Source organism: Mesoplodon bidens, assembly GCF_964165515.1.
Source record: "Mesoplodon bidens genome assembly, chromosome: 2".
Classification (NCBI taxonomy): domain Eukaryota; kingdom Metazoa; phylum Chordata; class Mammalia; order Artiodactyla; family Ziphiidae; genus Mesoplodon; species Mesoplodon bidens.
In genome coordinates, this window is record NC_138177.1 from 37,332,612 (window position 1) to 37,349,097 (window position 16,486).

Sequence of the window (16,486 nt, forward strand, 5' to 3'; positions counted from 1 at the left end):
TCCCCAACCGGGGGCGTCCGGAAGGACGCGCGCAGACCCCGTGGGAACCGAACGCGGGAGTCGCCGCCGGAGCTGAGCCGCACAGCTGAGGTAATGTGTAAGGCGCTGCTCCGCGCCGAGGTTCCCAGAAGGAGGGGGAGGGGAGAGGAGGGGCGAGGAGGGGAGGGGAGGAGAGGGGAGGGGAGGGGAGAGGAGAGGGAGGGGCGGGCCGAGGACCTCGCGGGGCGCCTGCCTCCGCGCCGGGACGGGGATGTGTCGGGCCAGCGTGTACTTTCGAGGGCGCCTCTGCAGCCGGGTAAGCGCTCCCCGGGGCCGCCGCCCTCTGCCCACCCCTATCTTGGCCGTGGCCGTGCCCGGCTGGCTCTGGGTCCGCGCTCGCCTCTCCGGCTCGGCCCCCGAGCTGTTCGCTCCGAGTGGGTGGGGGTGGACGTCTTGGGCCTCAAGGCCAGGCCGCGGGTCGCGCCGTCCCCGCCCCGGGGCGGGCCTTGCCGGGTCCCTGCCCCCGGCCGCACCGCTGCTGCTGCTGCTGCCGCCGCCTCAGCCCCGCGTTGCCGACCTGCTCCCCGGCGCTTTCCGCCCGGCGGGACCCCACACGGACGCGGCTGGCGCCCGCGAGCTCCCGGGGACCATGCGGCTGCCTGGGCCCGCGACTCGGCGGGCTGCGAGGGCTGGCCGGGCGCGAGTGAGTGAGCGGGGCGCCGGGCCGGGGCTGCTGACCCGGGGTGGGTGGGAGCGGTCGGACTGTGCGGCGGGGTGGATCGGAGCGCGCGGGCGCCCCCGGGCCAGCCTTGCAATCTGGGCTGGATGTGCTGGTGGTTTTCCTGAAGTTTTACAAAATAAGGCGGGCGGAGGTGCGTTCGCGGCGCCGGGTCGGCCTCTCAGGTCCAGGACCGCCGGGGGCTGACCGTCTGCCTCAGGGACACAGAAACCGGACTCTCACCTGGCCCGCTGTCCGCTTCCTCCTGAGGCCCTGGGGCGGGCGTCCCGCACCCCATCCCCTAGCGCCGTGCACTGACGGGCGGGCGCGGCGGGCTTGTCTCGAGGCGCCGGCCACATCGAAGCTCCGCTCAGCGGCCCGGAGGAGGGTTTGGCCGGGGTAGAGAGTTCGGGAGGTGAGCGGAAAGCAGTGTCGGGGTGAAACCCGCATTCTGCTGCTCGAGTCCCCTTCACTCGGAGTCTGGCTGGGATGGGCGGGTGGAGTGCCCAGCGCGGCGCCCGGGAGACCGCCTGCAGGGGGGCTTCCTCGCTGCTCTGCGCCTCCGAAGGCAGCGAAGGAAGGCAGGGGTGGAGAGCTGTCTTCTCTGTCAGTGCCCCTGGGCCATTTACACCACCCGTGTTCTTGTGTCTCACGTGGGCATTGCTTTCCTCTGGTGGAACTGTGGGGCTCTGGAAGTTCGCTCTAACTAGTTTGATGTGGCGGGGATGTAGCCACCCCGCAGGCTGGGGCCCGCAGTCAGTTGAGGCACTTTCTCTCGTCCTTTCCAGTCTGCCCAGCTGCGGACCCTCCCTTAGCCCCAGGTCACGCTTGCGGCCTGGCTGGAGGACCCCGGTTGCGGGGAGGGTGGTTCTCACCGGCAGGGCTAGGGGTCCGATTCTGAGGAGGCAGCCGTGTTAACTGGCAGGGGTCGACGTCTACGCAGTCTGGTATCTGTGCCCTGCCCGGCCCGCCCGTGTCTGAGGCAGACCCACGTTTTATAGCTTGTGAAAGACTAACGATGGGGGACTTCAGATCCTGCATGTTCACTTTGCGTGCGATTGGCTGGGATCTGGAGTCTTGGGGGGAAAAAGGCCACTTTCTTTCTGTACTAATGAAGTACTTGAAATTATGTTCAGATCTTGCCCGTTTCCTTCAAATGACAGAGGTGGACTAAGGGGAAGAAAGAGCAAAGGAACATTCTCTGAAAGCAATTATAATTTCTCAGACCTCTCCCAGGAGGTTCCAGCTCCCGTGCCTGAGAGGATCCAAACCCGCATATAGAATATAGAGATGGGGGTCGTGTTGGCACGCAGGGAGGAACGCTGTCATTCCTATGGCTGTCACCTCCCGCTCACAGCCATATCCTGAAATATGGCTTCCTGAGGTTCAGACAGGGCATTCGATCCGCAGCAGTGCCCTCCCTCACTATCATAATTTCTGCCATCCTGGGGGATGAAATGAGACAGGACCATGTGTAAATGGGAAAAACCTCAAGTTCTTCGGGAGGAGGGAGTGTTACATACCTGGATAGAAGCCCTAGCACCACTGGCATTCCTGCCAAAACTAGAAATCTGCATTTAGTGACCTCATCAAAAATAGTGCTTGGGAAAGGAAAGATGGGCTCTGGTGCCGATGAGAGCAAGTCCTTCATGTTTTGCCCAAGGATCTCTGTTTTGCCTCTGACTTGTCCATCTGAAATTGGAAATGAGCTCTGCTTAGACCAGAGTGCCCTTAGTCTGAATACAAACATCATCTGGCAGCAGCGGGGGCTGGCACAGAAACAGCCCACCCCTCATCCAGAGGCCTTGGGTGGGATTTTAGTGAGCTCTCCTGCTAACTTTGGAAGGAGGGTGTGGTGACTTCAAGGAGGAGTTGGGAATCCTCTGGGTGGCCACTTAACAAAAGAGCCATTCAGCCCTGGCTGGGCTGTTCCAGGTCCTGTCAATTGTGAAAAGTGCCCTGAGGTTTAGAATCTGGCCTGATGATTATTAACACTAATGAAAGCTGCTACTATTTGTTAAGTACCTTCTATGTACCAGAGATGAAGCTTTGCAAAATCAGTATTATGATCCCCATATTTCATGTGAGGAGACTGAGTTTGGGAAAGGTTAAGTAATTTGCTAAGATCATAAAGCTAGTCAGTAGCCAAGCTGTGCCTGGAACCCAGGTCTGTCTAATTCCAAAGTCTCTGCTCCTTCCACAGCGCAACACTTCTCCCACTAAGAATAGATGCACATGTGGTAGCTGGAAATCTAGAACACTGTGAACAAAGACTGTTATTTGTAGGTCCGAGGGATGTTTGTGACCCCATTAGATTTCAGAGGAAGTGCTGACCTAGTAAAACTGGATGCTTTTTTTCCCCAATAGGACTCAGGCATTTAATTCATACACAATGGATTAATTTCTTTAATATGTAAAGTGTAAGCTCTGCAGTGACATACTTATTTACCTTTCAGTTAGCAAACATCAAAAAGATTGATAAACTGTTGATGAGGTTCTGGAAAAATAGGCAGTTTCATATATTGCTGGTTGGAGAGTAAACTGGTACAACTCCTTTGGAGAGCCTTTTAGAAAAGTATATCAAAATTAGAAATGCCCATGACATCCAACTCAGTGATTTCGTTTTTAGGAATCCGATTTGCCACTGTTCTTGCATGTGGCCACAAAAGCATGTGTATATTATAGCGTTGTTTGAACTATGAAAGAACAACCTACATGCTCATCAAAGGGGGACTTGTGGTACTTCCAGATAGTTGAATACTGTTCTGTTCATCCATAAAAAAAGATTTAGGAAGCTTACTATATAACTGATATATGACAGTTTTCAAGATATAGGGCTGCGTGGAAAACATACATAGGGTGTTTATCATATGCTACTCTTCATGCTATAAAAGAGGAGGAAGAAGGAGCAGTCCAAGATATTTGCTTGCATTTGCATAACCATATACACAAAACCTAATAATACCTGTTGCCTCCAGGGAGAGTGGACCTGTAAACTCTTTTGTACATTTCTTAACATCTTTATTGGAGTATAATTGCTTTATAGTGATGTGTTAGTTTCTGCTGTATAACAGAGTGAATCAGCTATACATATACATATGTCCCCATATCTCTTCCCTCTTGTGCCTCCCTCCCACCCTCCCTATCCCACCCCTCTAGGTGGACACAAAGCACAGAGCTGATCTCCCTGTGCTATGCGGCTGCTTCCCACTAGCTATCTATTTTACGTTTGGTCGTGTATATATGTCCATGCCGCTCTCTCACTTCGTCTCAGCTTACCCTTCCCCCCTCCCTGTGTTGTCAAGTCCATTCTTTACATCTGCATCTTTATTCCTGTCCTACCCCTAGGTTCTTCAGAGCCTTTTTTTTTTTTTTTTGGATTCCATATATATGTGTTAGCATACGGTATTTGTTTTTCTCTTTCTGACTTACTTCACTCTGTATGACAGAGTAATATTCCATTATGTGCCACATCTTCTTTATCCATTCATCTGTCGCTGGACACTTAGGTTGCTTTCATGTCCTGGCTTTTGCAAATAGAGCTGCAGTGAACATTGTGGTACATGACTGTTTAAGAGGGGACTGTAAGTTCCCCTATGCCTACTCTCTGGAGAGTTTTTATCATAAATGGGTGTTGAATTTTGTCGAAAGCTTTTTCTGCATCTATTGAGATGATCATATGGTTTTTCTCCTTCAATTTGTTAATATGGTGTATCACATTGATTGATTTGTGTATATTGAAGAATGCTTGCATTCCTGGGATAAACCCCACTTGATCATGGTGTATGATCCTTTTAATGTGCTGTTGGATTCTGTTTGCTAGTACTTTGTTGAGGATTTTTGCATCTATGTTCATCAGTGATATTGGCCTGTAGTTTTCTTTTTTTGTGACATTTTTGTCTGGTTTTGGTATCAGGGTGATGGTGGCCTTGTAGAATGACTTTGGGAGTGCTCCTCCCTCTGCTATATTTTGGAAGAGTTTGAGAAGGATAGGGGTTAGCTCTTCTCTAAATGTTTGATAGAATTCGCCTGTGAAGCCATCTGGTCCTGGGCTTTTGTTTGTTGGGAGACTTTTAATCACAGTTTCAATTTCAGTGCTTGTGATTGTTCTGTTTATATTTTCTATTTCTTCCTGGTTCAGTGTCAGGAGGTTGTGCTTTTCTAAGAAATTGTCCATGTCTTCCAGGTTGTCCATTTTATTGGCATTAAGTTGCTTGTAGTAATCTCTCATGATCCTTTGTATTTCTGCAGTGTCAGTTGCTACCTCTTTTTCATGTCTAATTCGGTTGATTTGAGTCTTCTCCCTTTTTTTCTTGATGAGTCTGGCTAATGGTGTATCAATTTTGTTTATCTTCTCAAAGAACCAGCTTTTAGTTTTATTGATCTTAGCTATGGTTTCCTTCATTTCTTTTTCATTTATTTCTGATCTGACCTTTATGATTTCTTTCATTCTGCTAACTTTGGGTTTTTTTGTTCTTTTTTCTCTAATTGCTTTGAGTATAAGGTTAGGTTGTTTTTTTGAGATGTTTCTTGTTTCTTGAGGTAGGATTGTATTGCTATAAACTTCCCTCTTAGAACTGCTTTTGCTGCATCCCATAGTCTTTGGGTCATCGTGTTTTCATTGTCATTTGTTTCTAGGTATTTTTTGCTTTCCTCTTTGATTTCTTCAGTGATCTCTTGGTTATTTAGTAGTGTATTGTTTAGCCTCCATGTGTTTATATTTTTTACAGATTTTTTTCCTGTAATTGATATCTAGTCTCATAGCGTTGCGGTTGGAAAAGATGCTTGATACGATTTCAGTTTTCTTAAATTTACCAAGACTTGATCTGTGACCCAAGGTATGATTTATCCTGAAGAATGTTACATGAGCACTTGAGAAGAAAGTATATTCTGTTGTTTCTGGAGGGAATGTCCTCTAAATATCAACTAGGTCCATCTTGTTTAATGTATCATTTAAAGCTTCTGTTTCCTTATTTATTTTCATTTTGGTTGATCTGTCCATTGGTGAAAGTGGGGTGTTAAAGTCCCCTACTATGGTTATGTTACTGTCGATTTCCCCTTTTATGGCTGTTAGCATTTGCCTTATGTTTTGAGGTGCTCCTATGTTGGGTGCATAAATATTTACAATTGTTATATCTTCTTCTTGGACTGATCCCTTGATCATTATGTAGTGTCCTTTGTCTCTTGTAATAGTCTTTATTTTAAAGTCTATTTTGTCTGTTATGAGAATTGCTACTCCAGCTTTCTTTTGATTTCCAATTGCATGGAATATCTTTTTCCTTCCCCTCACTTTCAGTCTGTACATGTCCCTAAGTCTGAAGTGGGTCTCTTGTAGACAGCATATATACAGGTCTTGTTTTTGTATCCATTCAGCCAGTCTGTGTCTTTTGGTTGGAGCATTTAATCCATTTACATTTAAGGTAGTTATTGATATGTTTTCCTGTTACCATTTTCTTATTTGTTTTGGGTTTGTTATTGTAGATCTTTTCCTTCTCTTGTGTTTCCTGCCTAGAGAAGTTCCTTTAGGATTTGTTGTAAAGCTGGTTTTGTGGTGCTGAATTCTCTTAGCTTTTGCTTGTCTGTAAAGGTTTTAATTTCTCCGTCGAATCTGAATGAGATCCTTGCTGGGTAGAGTAATCTTGGTTGCAGCTTTTTCCCTTTCATCACTTTAAATATGTCCTGCCACTCCCTTCTGGCTTGAAGAGTTTCTGCTGAAAGATCAGCTGTTAACCTTATGGGGATTCCCTTGTATGTTATTTGTTGCTTTTCCATTGTTGCTTTTAATATTTTTTCTTTGTATTTAATTTTTGATAGTTTGATTAATATGTGTCTTGGCGTGTGTCTCCTTGGATTTATCCCGTATGGGACTCTCTGTGCTTCCTGGACTTGATTGACTATTTCCTTTCCCATATTAAGGAAATTTTCAACTATAATCTCTTCAAATATTTTCTCAGTCCCTTTCTTTTTCTCTTCTTCTTCTGGGACCCCTATAATTTGAATGTTGGTGTGTTTAATGTTGTCCCAGAGGTCTCTGAGACTGTCCTCAATTCTTTTCATTCTTTTTCCCTTATTCTGCTCTGCAGTAGTTATTTCCACTATTTTATCTTCCAGGTGATTTATCAGTTCTTCTGCCTCAGTTATTCTGCTATTGATCCCTTCTAGAGAATTTTTAATTTTATTTATTGTGTTGTTCATCATTGTTTGTTTGCTCTTTGGTTCTTCTATTTCCTTGTTAAAGGTTTCTTGTATTTTCTCCATTCTATTTCCAAGATTTTAGATCATGTTTACTATCATTACTCTGAATTCTTTTTCAGGTAGACTGCCTATATCCTCTTCATTTATTAGGTCTGGTGGGTTTTTACCTTGCTCCTTCATCCGCTGTGTATTTCTCTGTCTTCTCATTTTCCATAACTTACTGTGTTTGGGGTCTCCTTTCTGCAGGCTGCAGGTTCGTAGTTCCCGTTGTTTTTGGTGTCTGCCCCCAGTGGGTAAGGTTGGTTCAGTGGCTTGTGTAGGCTTCCTGGTGGAGGGGACTAGTGCCTGTGTTCTGGTGGATGAGGCTGGATCTTGTCTTTCTGGTGGGCAGGACCACATTCGGTGGTGTGTTTTGGGGTGTCTGTGACCTTATTATGATTTTAGGCAGCCTCTCTGCTAATGGGTGGGGTTGTGTTCCTGTTCTGCTAGTTGTTTGGCATAAGGTGTCCAGCACTGTAGCTTGCTGGTCGTTGAGTGGAGTTGGGTCCTAGTGTTGAGTTGGAGATCTCTGAGAGAGCTTTCACCGTTTGATATCACGTGGGGCCGGGAGGTCTCTGGTGGTCTAATGTCCTGAACTTGGCTTTCCCACCTCAGAGGCTCAGGCCTGACACCCAGCTGGAGCACCAAGACTCTGTCAGTCACCCAGCTCAGAAGAAAAGGGAGAAAAAAGAAAGAAAGAAAGAAAAATAAAATAAAGTTATTGAAATAAAAAACTAAAAAAATATTATTAAAAATAAAAAAGTAACTTAAAAAAATAAAGAAAGAGCAACCAAACCAAATAACAAATCCACCAGTGATAACAAGCGCTAAAAACTGTATTAAAAAAAAAAGGACAGACAGAACCCTAGGACAAATTGTAAAAGCAAAGCAATACAGACAAAATCACACAAAGAAGCATACACATACACACTCACAAGAGGAGAAAAAGGGGAAAAAAAAAATATATATATATAAAAGAAAAAGGACGAGAGCAACCAAGTCAATAAACAAATCTACCAACGATAGTAAGCTCTAAATACTAAACTAAGATAAACATAAAACCAGAAGCAAGTTAGATGCAGAAAGCAAACCCCAAGTCTACAGTTGATCCCAAAGTCCACCTCCTCAATTTTGGGATGATTTCTTGTCTATTCAGGTATTCCACAGATGCAGGGTACATCAGTTTGATTGTGGAGATCTAATCCACTGCTCCTGAGGCTGCATGGAGAGGTTTCCCTTTCTCTTCTTTGTTCGCACAGCTCCTGGGGTTCAGCTTTGGATTTGGCCCCCGCCTCTGCGTGTAGGTTGCCTGAGAGCATCTGTTCCCTGCCCAGACAGGATGGGCTTAAAGTAGCAGCTGATCAGGGGACTCTGGCTCACTCAGGCTGGGGGTAGGGAGGGGTACGGAATGCGGGGTGAGCCTGCAGCGGCAGAGGCTGGCGTGACGTTGCAACAGCCTGAGGCGCACCGTGTGTTCTCCCCAGGAACTTGTCCCTGGATCACGGGACCCTGGCAGTGGCGGGTTGCACAGGCTCCTGGGAGGGGAGGTGTGGATAGTGACCTGTGTTTGCACACAGGCTTCTTGGTGGCTGCAGCAGCAGCCTTAGCATCTCTTGCCCGTCTCTGGGGTCCGAGCTAATAGCTGCGGCTCACGCCTGTCTCTGGAGCTCATTTAGGTGGTGCTCTGAATCCCCTCTCCTCATGCACCCTGAAACAATGGTCTCTTGCCTCTTAGGCAGGTCCAGACTTTTTCCCAGACTCCCTCCTGGCTAGCTGTGGTGCACTAGCCCCCTTCAGGCTGTGTTCACGCTGCCAACCCCAGTCCTCGCCCTGGGGTCTGACCTCCGAAGCCCAAGCCTCAGCTCCCAGCCCCCTCCCGCCCCGGCGGGGGAGCAGACCAGCCTCTTGGGCTGGTGAGTGCTGGTCGGCACCGATCCTCTGTGTGGGAATCTCTCTGCTTTGCCCTCCGCACCCCTGTTGCTGCGCTCTCCTCTGTGGCTCTGAAGCTCCCCCCACCCCCGCAACCCCATCTCTGCCACTGAAGGGGCTTCTAGTGTGTGGAAGCTTTTCGTCCTTCACAGCTCCCTCCCAGAGGTGCAGGTCCCGTCCCTATTCTTTAGTCTCTGTTTTTCCTTTTTTCTTTTGCCCTACCCAGGTACATGGGGGAGTTTCTTGCCTTTCGGGAAGTCTGAGGTCTTCTGCCAGCATTAGTAGGTGTTCTGTAGGAGTTGTTCCACATGTACGTGTATTTTTGATGTATTTGTAGGGAGGAAGGTAACCTCTCATGTCTTACTCCTCCGCCATCTTGAAGCTATCTCCCATTAACTATTTTTTAAAAACCCTCTTTCCTTGCCCTGTGTCTGACATATTCCCTCAAGCTCTTCTCCAGCTGAACAGTGTGGGGCAATACTGCCCCTCAGTTTGCTTGAGAGGTTCCCTTTGGGATAAAAGCCAAAGGGCTGTGAGACCACACAGGGCTCATAGGCTCTGAGCCATCTAAAATTCCTTTAAATTTAACTGTGCAAGTTTTCTTGGAAAGCTGGGGAGAGAGGTGTCTTTAGCCTCTCTGAGCTAGGTAGGCAAGATATGATCCTCCAATCTTGAAAACAACATGAAGAAATAGAAACTATCCTTCTTTTTACCGCCCTGCTGTTTCCCTATACAGAATAAAGTATCAGTGCCTGGACAGTGCTAGGTAAGGGCGCAGGAGGAACACTGTGGCTGGACATTGCATTTGGGCCTCAGAAAGGAGAGGAAGGGAGATACGCTTGAAAGAAAAGGTTTGAAAATTGCTCTGGGGTCTCTTGGGCTGTGTTGCCCCAGAGGAGGAAGGAAGGTAGGTTATTGATGCAGTTGTCACCTGCAGCAATCAGTATGTCCCTAGATGCCCCTTTGGCTGCTTCCCATCTGCACAGATGCCCAGTTCAGTTTCTTCCCCCCATGCAGCTTGGAAGCCACCAGATGCGTGAAGGGTATGGGGACAGGTATTAGGCACTGCCTTCCCTCCTTCAGGTAGGGCACCCGTTGAATCGCAGGAGCAGTGGAAGACAGACTTGCTTCTAATCACACGAGAAGGGGTCCTCCAGCACTGTTAGGTAGGAAGCCTTCATTGGGAGCTTTCTCTGTTCCCGTTACTCTGCTAAGCACTGTGCCTACATTATCTCATTTAACCACTTGATCAGGTACATGTGAGAACACAGGCTCTTTGCCAGCAAGCAACGACACCTTTATGCTCTCCTTTCAATGACTTTTCTGATCTCTGCACAGTAACCTGCAACACAGGCACAGCGGCATCACAGAGGTGCTCGCATACTCAGTTTGGGTTATAACAGCATGTGGCTGAGTTGAAATCTTTGCAGGCTGGATAGGTTTGTATGAGGCATGGTTCAGGGACAAAGCAGTCAGCGCTTTTGGTTTGGATTTCCATCTCTCTTGCTTCTGTCTCTGTGTGTGCATTAGGGCTGGGTTGAGTGGACTGCAAGTGTGATGTTCCCCAGGGACAGAGGGAGGAGGGGTTGTCTCTGCTTTGGTCCAGACGCCAGTGGTGTGGAGGGCTGTGAGGATGTGCTCGGGAGGCCCGATGTCTGCCCCCAAGGAGGAAGATGAGCAGGGTGGCCCCTGAATGCCAGGTCTGTGCTGGGAGTCTGTCTGCTGTTTGAAACAAAACATCCTGAGAACTGAGAGCCTTGCTCACTGCAAACCTTTCTTCTCCCATGCAGCTCACTGGCTGGGACTCACCTCTGACTCCCATTCCACTTCAAAAATAAACAGCCTGAGGGCTTCCCTGGTGGCACAGTGGTTGAGAGTCCACCTGCCGATGCAGGGGACACGGGTTCGTGCCCCAGTCCAGGAAGATCCCACATGCCGCGGAGCAGCTGGGCCCGTGAGCCATGGCCGCTGAGCCTGCGCGTCCGGAGCCTGTGCTCCGCAACGGGAGAGGCCACAGCAGTGAGAGGCCCGCGTACCCCACCCCCCCCCAAAAAAAACAGCTTGAATTTTTCTCCAGATAAATTCTGGAGCACACAGGCAGCTGCTCCTTCTGTATGCTCTGTTGCCAATAGGGGTGAGAGCAAGAAGCTGGACTGGGCTCTCAGCTAAGGCTGTCAGAACCTAGCCAGAAGGGGGAAAGCCAGATACCACAACTATTTTTTAAACAGTCACCTTACGACACACACACAAATGATATTTACGTATATACTAGTAGTGGATGATCAGCCTAACACACTTCAATTCAGAAAATGCCTATTGTTCAAGCCCTGGTAAGGCAGAAAGATGAGCAAGGCCTGGTCCCTGGGTTTGCGTTACCTGCAAGGCGGTGTGGGAGAGGAACAGTCATAACATCAGCAGGACTCTGCAGACTAAAGAAGTAAATGCCAAGTAGAGGTACAGGCAACGTGCTCTCACACGCAGAGGGGCTAAAGTGAATCAGGCTGGCCCCAGTAATTCTGGTAGACCATGAAGGTATTTTTGGAGGAGGTGATTTTTGAACTGAGCCTTGAAGGTTAAGTATGATTTTGATAGACAAGCTCAGGAGAAAGGGCAGAGGTGGCTAAGAGAACAGCTTGGGCAAAGGCACAGGGTTACGATAGAATATGGAGTGTTTAAAGATATACTTGTATCAGTAAAATGTCATGATTTACCCAACTTCTGCTACAGACATAATGCATAGCATTTTTAGATACAGAATAAAACTTTCTCTCCCCATTAAGTAGGCCATCACTATGATTTTTTGTGTGTGTGGTAAAATCAATAGGGCTTAATGATGGATTAGATATTAGAAGTGAAGCTCACAAAGGCTAGACCTGTAAAGTTATAATAGGTTTATATCAGATTCATTTTACTTTTAAAAATAACAGTGGATGGTATTTTCATATGTAAAATCTACGTTTCTGTTGTTTCAAACCACTGTGTCACTGAGTTTTCCAGTTGGGAGGGAGCAGAGAATAGGAGGAAGAGTACTGAGGCTGAGGATTTAAGTTCTGTCTTCCTATTTTATTCAGTCTTTTATTCACTCATGCATTTATTCCTGCATTCAACAAACATGACCCATGTGCCTGGGCCACGTGCTGGGCTCACTAGGGAGAGGGAGAGGGAGAGAAGGAAAAGCCACAGTCCCTGTACCCTCCAGGAACTTGCAGTACATGAAAGAGATCACAGGAGAAGGTGATAAATGCTATAGTAAAAATAGGGACAAAGGGCAATGGGAAAACGTAATATTTTCTCAATAAATGCTGGTTGCTAGGGAGTTACCTGGTGGCGCAGTGGTTAAGAATCCGCCTGCCAATTCAGGGGACACGGATTCGAGCCCTGGTCTGGGAAGATCCCACATGCCTTGGAGCAACTAAGCCCATGCGCCACAACTACTGAGCCTGCTCTCTGGAGCCCACGAGCCACAACTACTGAGCCTGTGTGCCACAACTACTGAAGCCCGCACACCTAGAGCCCCTGCTTGCCGCAATTAGAGAAAGCCCGCGTGCAGCAATGAAGACCCAACTCAGAAAAAAAATTTTTTTTGTTTTTGTTTTTGTTTTGTTTGTTTGGTTTTTTTGCGGTACGTGGGCCTCTCACTGTTGTGGCCTCTCCCGTTGCGGAGCACAGGCTCCAGACGTGCAGGCCCAGCAGCCATGGCTCACGGGCCCAGCCGCTCCATGGCATGTGGGATCTTCCCGGACCGGGGCACGAACCCGTGTCCCCTGCATTGGCAGGCGGACTCTCAACCACTGCGCCACCAGGGAAGCCCCAGAAAAAAATTTTTTTTAGTAAATAAATAATATTAAAAATTATTTTAAAAATTATTTTTTAAAATGCTGGTTGCTACGAATAACCAATATGATAAATTGTACGAGACACCACCAAGAGAACAAATCAGAAAACTAAAAACTTTTCTTTGGATTTGGCCAGTAAGTCTCAAACACTTGTTCATATCATGAAACCCATGGGAATCATGGTGTTCTTTGGAGAACACCATGATATATTTATATATTAAAATGGATGAATTATAATTTTGAACTAAATCAGAGAGCGTCCTATGCCAGATTCTACCACAGACATAGAAGAGTAGGTGTCACGTATTAAGAAAACTTTCTGAAACAAAATCTTTAAATTGAGAATGATCTGTCAGCTCATTTTTCCCCCTAAGAATTGGGGAAAGGCTGCCAGGTGTCTATTTTAGTGCAGGAAACCCTCAGTCCAGCTAGTAGAACATCAGGACTCCATAGGAGTACAGTTTTGGCAGTTTGAAGGTTGTTGACTTTAACAAGGGCAATTTCAGAGAAGTAAGGAGGCCAGAAGCTAGTTAGAGTCGGGTTGAAATGTGAGGATCGCATTTTCAAGATGTCAGCAAGTACTTATTGAGTATCACAGGGGATACAATGTTGAGGGGGACAAAAACCAAAACAGTCAAAGCTGCAGCCTTCATGGAGCTTGAAGTCGCTTGCGGGAAACAAATTTGTTGCAAGGGAAATGTAAAGTGACACTGTGAAAAAAGCTCTAAAGTAGAGAACATGGTACATTATAAGAGGGTTTAATGGGAGGTCTGGGGCCATCCAGGGAGGACTTGGGAAGTCATCTTGAGGGAGTGATGATTGAGCTGAAACCTGAAGAGTGAGCAGGAGCTAAGGAGGTGAGGGGACTTGGGGAGCTGGGAGAGGATATTCCAGGAATGGGGAAAGTCCCTGGCTACAGGGAACATGGCATTTTGAGATGCCAAAGGCCTCTCAGTGGACTGGGGTGCAGTGAGTGAGAGGGAGAAACACACGAGATGAGCAGGAGAGGTAGAAAGGAGTTAGAACATGCAGAGTCTTATCAGCCACAGTAAGGATCTGATGTTGATTCTAAAGCAGTGGTTAGTCACTGAAGTACTTAAGCAGGAGAGTGACATAGTCAGATTTTCCATTTCAAAGAGACCACGTTGGTTGTGCAGTGTGGACAGTCTATTTTAGGTGGTCAAGAACATACCCAGGGAGACCTATTAGGAGACTCACTTGATACTTCAAGTGAGTCCAGGTGAAAGATGACAGTTGTTCAGGCTTGGTTGTGTATAGTGGAGATGGAAAGAAGTAGGCAGATTTGAGAGGTTTAGAGGATAAAATGGACAGGAAGTGATGGCTTGGATGCGAGAGTTGAGAAGGAAATATTGAGGATGAGTCCTAGGCTTCCAGCTTTGTGTGGTGGATGGTGGTACCATTCCCTGAGGCAGGAAATAGTGAGGGAGAACAAGACTTTAGGGCAAACATCATGAGTTCAACCTCAGCCATGTTGTACCTGAGGAGCCTTTGAGCCATCTGAATGGGGAGATCGGGAGGGCAGGTGGATATATAGGCAGGAGTTTTGAGATCTGGGCAGGAAATATGCCGCTGTAAGTCATCAACATCTAGGGGTAATTGAAGCCATGACATGGATGAGGCTGCCTATGGAGCAAGGATGGGCTTAGAAGAGAAGGCCTGGCACTAACTTCAAGGAGAGGAAGATGAGCCTGAAAAGTAACCAGAGAAGGATGATCCAGGGAGATAAGAGAAAAACCAGGAGGCGAAAACTTTATGAAAGCCAAGAGCAGAGGGTTTCCTGAAGAAGAGAAGAGAGAGCATAGGTGCTGCTGAGAGGTCAGTGAAAACAAGGACCAGTAAAAATCCATTGGCTTTCGCAACATGGAGATCACAAGTGATTTAAGCAAAAGCTTCAGTGATGTGATAGGCAAAAGTCAGGTTGCAGTCGGTGCAGGAGAAAGTGGAAAGCGAGGAAATGGACACTGCACGTATAAATCTTTCCAGAGGTTTGGCTGTGATAGAGAGATAGGGTGGTTTAATTGTTTTAGTGGGAGACAGCTGAGCACATTTAAATGCCAATGGAAAGGATCCAGTTGAATGGAGAAGTTATAGGTTAAAGGAAGGATAATTCACAATGTGAGGTTCCTAAGAAGATGGGAGGACAGCATCAAACGTGCAGGTGGAGGGACTGGCCTTAGGGTGGAGAGGGACCACTCGTGGGGCTAACTGGAGAGGAGGAGGGTAGGGTTAGGGCGGACGTCAGTATGCTTGTAAGTCATGCTTGTAAGCGGTGGTGGCAAGATGAGGGTGTTGCCATCGGTGAAGAAAAGGAAGGGTGAATAGAGGGGAGACAGGAGGAAGGGCATTATCTTAGAATGGGCATGGTGAGGACAGTGAAGAGAGAAAGAGTGAAGAAGCTAGAGAAAGATGATATTGAAGCACTTATTAGGTGTGTGACATTGAGCCCGTTTTCTTACCTGTAGGATGAGAAGAATACCCATGATGCCTACTCTAAAGAGTTAGGTCTGGCACATAGAAAGTGATCAACAAATGCAGGCTCCTCTTTTAACTTTTATCCTCACCGTCAGTGGCTAGCTGTTGAACACATAATTGGTTTTAGTATGAAATAGTCATCAATACTCCCTGGAAGTTAGTAGCTAAGAAGTAGATGGACACCTCTCCACCTGCCACTTGTCTCATGTACCATCTCTGAGGCACCAATCTCTTTTTTCTCCAAGCACTTGGAAGCTTTTCTACTACTTAATGCTGAGGGATTTGTACATGGTGCTTAGCCAGGGCAGATTCTGTTAGGGGATTTAATCATACGGGCAGGGCACTGGGCCAGGGTGAAAAGAGAAGAGGTTCAATTAATTCGAGAGCCCAATCTCCTCTGACCTCATTCATATACAGAGGAACTCATTTCTTCATTCCTTTCATAACGTTAGTTGAAGCCAACTTAGCACCAGGCCTGCATCCGGGGCTGAGATACAGAGATGAATAGGAATGGTTCCTACTCTCGTGGTATTAATCTGATCAGATAAATGTTGTAATGACTGTATCACATGCTAGGAGCACGGGAGAAAAGAGCCCCTGGCTGTGCCCAGACAAGGCAGGGAAGGCTTTCCAGAGCAGATAGTGTTTGAACTGGAACGTGAAGATGAAAGTCTTTGCAGACAAGAAGGGAACATCTTTGCAGACAAGGAGGGAAGTCTCCTGGATCTTGCAGTCAGAGCGAGGCCTAGGAGGCTCAAGAAATGGCAGGAGGAACTGGAAACTGCATATAATCAGTAATGTCAGAATAGGAAATGTTAGATTATGGAGAAGAAATGAGAGACTGGGCAGAGCATGGCATGCTGCCTCCCTGGCTAAGGACCTTGACTTGACCCTGTAGGAGATACGGAGCCACTGTAGATTTTTAAATAGTGGCAGAGTGATGGGTCAGAAGACAGTGGTGGTAGTCTAAGTGAGGGTTGACCAGAGCACAGTTTCAGTGATAGGAGTCGAAGCATGGCCATGGTAGTAGATGAGTAAAATGAAATTAAAAGCCATTGGTGTTAAGGAAGTCGTGGAAGTTTGAGGCTAGGGTGTTAGAGAGGTCATCTTTGTACATGTTGAAACTTTCTGGGATGATGGCAGGAGCTTAGGTGATGGGGAGACAATTGCTAAATCCTCAGTGAGCGAGGGAGCATCAGTTGTGGGGCAAGGGGTAGAGTGAAGAATACTCAAATCGCATGGACCTCAAAGGACTAAGGATTTTTGCTAGATAATGGAAATAAAACACTCTAGACTC

General features: G+C 47.2%; 1 protein-coding gene across 1 annotated transcript in view; it reads left to right on the forward strand.

Annotated features, from left to right (window-relative positions):
- Positions 1 to 254: 254 nt before the first annotated feature.
- Positions 255 to 16,486, forward strand: part of FAM163A (family with sequence similarity 163 member A) — an 80,370-nt gene continuing 64,138 nt past the window's right edge. Inside the window, exon 1 of the mRNA XM_081223424.1 lies at positions 255 to 295. The gene's annotated coding sequence lies outside the window, so the exon portion shown is untranslated. The remainder of the gene's footprint in view (positions 296 to 16,486) is intronic.